We start from the raw sequence: 3,066 nt of genomic DNA on the forward strand, positions 1-3,066 counted from the left end.
GAAAACAAATTAATGAGAGGACTTGTCCAACATTTCCCAAAAAAGCCATAAAATTCACTCCGATTGGATAAGTTTAGGATACAAGCCCACACCTGGAATAGTCACAGTCACCAGGCAAATGCTGTGTGACCGTTGATTTAGGCCCGGGTCTTGGAGCTGGAGGTGGAATTTCATCCAGGAAGGTCGACTGAAGTGGGAAAGAAGTTGGATCTCTGTATGAAAATTAGGGTCCACTGGCAAAAGTAGAATACTTGCTGGGGAGGCAAATAGCAAACGGCCCCCCCAACCGCATCTGGCCAATGTCTTAGAGTTGTTTGATGCAGAAAGTATGCATGTTGATAAAAGGCACCAATAAAATTCATTTGTTTAGACTACTCAAAGCACCCTAAGCAAGCCTTTACAAAATCTCATTGTTTCATCATAAATATGGGATTAATTTAGAGGCAAGAAACAAAAAAACATAGGGATAAATAGGTCATTTGAAAGGAGAAATATAAACAGTGAGATGCCCCAAAGGCTGGTCTGATTTAATACTTCACTATATTGTGGATCAGGGGTCAGGACACTTTTTCTGTAAAGGACCAGATAGTAAGCATTTTTGGTTTGGCGGGCCATACATGTCCTAGCATAAAAGCACACATGGACGACATTTAAATAAATGAGTTAGGCCAAATGCCAATAAAATTTTATTCTTAAAACCGGTAGTAGGCTGGATTTAGCCCACAGGTGGTAGTTTGTTGACTCCTGTTATAGATGGATAGTAATGTTCTATGTAGGAATATGGGCTCTGTTGTTAGATGTGTCTGTATTTGAGTCTGGCCTCTTAATTACCAGCTCTATATCCATGGATAATTTCCTTAACTACTCTAAACCTCAGTTTCCTCATCTGCAGAAGTAATAATAAGAGACATATGTGAGTCATTAAGAGAATTAAAAGAGAAAATGCACATAAATCAAAAAGCGTAATGCATGTATGTAGTAAGTAGTCAGTAAATGGTAGCTCTTTTTATTATTATTAGGAATGTCCATAAGGAAAAACTATAGGAAAACATTGTGAGAGAGAAGAGAGATGAGCTTCAGTGTTGTTTTAAGGATACACATTTATTAAAACATTCCAACTAAAGTTTTAGAGTAGTGGGGTTTGTATCATCAATACAACTCAGGAAAGCGAATTGCATCTTTCAGGGAAGGGTCCACAATGACTCTTCTCTCAAGATTCTGATGAAACTCAAAAATGCCCCAGAACTACTGGATGCTATTTGTTTAAAAGGTTATTTATGTATTTTGAGAGAGAGAAAGAGACAGAGAGCAACCAGGGGAGGGGCAGAGAGAGACAGGGAGAGAAAGAATCCCAAGGAGGTTCCATGCTGTCAGCACAGAGCCCAACATGGGGCTCTAACTCACAAACTGAACCCATGAGATCATGACCTGAGCCGAAACCAATAGTCAGAGGCTTAACTGACTGAGCCACCCAGGTATATTCCCAGATGCCATTTTTAAAAGCATCAGTAATAAAAAAAAATATTGTTCAAATTTATTTTGTGCCCACACCTGGAATTCTGCATACACTTGTAATGATTGTCCTTCACTAAAGACAGAGTAGAGTTAGAGAAAATTTGGAAAGGGCCTGCTGGATAAATTACTGGTTTACGTGGGTGGACACAAGAGGGTCCACTACGTTTAAATTGAATTTATAACACTGACTTTACAAAGGTGTGGTGAGCATTAAATGCCATAAATGGATATTCCATTTTTTAGTAATGTGAACTTGAGTATCATTTACAAATTAATGCACTCAGCACAGAGCCTGGCATAAAGTAGGCATTCACCAAGTATTAGTTGCCTTTCTTCAGATGCACACAAAGCTAGACTTTATGCATAAAGGGATGAGTCTTCCATGCATAGGGAAAACTGAATTTCTATATGACTCTCCACTAGGTTACTATGAAGCAAATGGGATTGGTGAAATACAGTTACAACCTGCTTATCACTGAACTGGACCAATAAGAGAACTAGAACCATGTTAGATATGTACTAGAAATCAGTGTTCAGGAAGCAGTTTCAAGTAAACCCAAGAATCAAAGCCAATACCAGGAAGTAATACCAAGAATTTAGTGCATAAATGCTCAAAGTTATAGTGGCAATCAATGACTATACAGCATGGTCTAGGTACCAAGATATTTCTACTGACTCTACTAAATGGTGTAACTCACTTCTGGAACTTTTGTTTTTAAAATGTGCACAGTGAATCTTGCGTGGAGATGATACTGAGGATCCATGATGCTATACTCCCTTGAAGGCTTTTCCATTCTCTTGGCCAAGTGAGACCTGAAGCTTCATAGGGAGGCAATGAAACATACCCACCAATGTAGAAGGCTTTACAGATGTGACATAAGCTCCCAGAGCTCTTCCAAGGACGTGTGGTGTTAGATTTTTGCCAAGATGCTGGTATATCCTAAATGGTCCATTTTGTTTAAAAAAAAATGACTATTGTAGTTATAGGATAGATAGTGCTGGGTGGAAAAGATCTTCCAGAGTCCAGAAAAAGGTGATACCTCTTTTACCATCCTGGATAGAGGTAAAGGCAGTGACAGCAGGGGTCCTATGTGTTGCCATCTGGACAGAATAAAGATGGTGAGTGTTAGGACAATTATATACTCCTGCCTCTCTGTACATGCTTGTAAGGGGCTCATGTCTATAGTTATACGTTAGGTCTTCATCCATGATGATATATTCTAATGGTTAGACTGAACCGTGTATTATTGTAAGAAGCAATTACTTAATAGCAGGTATCATGGTTCTGGGTGTGAGTGAAGGTAACTGCAGGAATTAAAAACCACAGGCATTTTGGAATTTTATTACAGCTGTAGACAAAATGAGAGAGATAAAGAGGAAGGATGATTGTTGATGTGAAGCTCCCAGGGAGGACAATCTTCAGTGGACTCAATACGGTTCACACTGAGGTGCTGACTTTGCATAGTGAGAATCTTATTTTTTTCCCAATGTGCTCAGTAATGATTAGGAACTGGAGGATTGATGCCATTAAAACCCACAAAAAAGATGATG

The sequence above is a fragment of the Panthera pardus genome, unplaced genomic scaffold (genome assembly GCF_024362965.1).
Source record: "Panthera pardus isolate Hobbes unplaced genomic scaffold, ASM2436296v1 HiC_scaffold_27, whole genome shotgun sequence".
Taxonomy (NCBI): domain Eukaryota; kingdom Metazoa; phylum Chordata; class Mammalia; order Carnivora; family Felidae; genus Panthera; species Panthera pardus.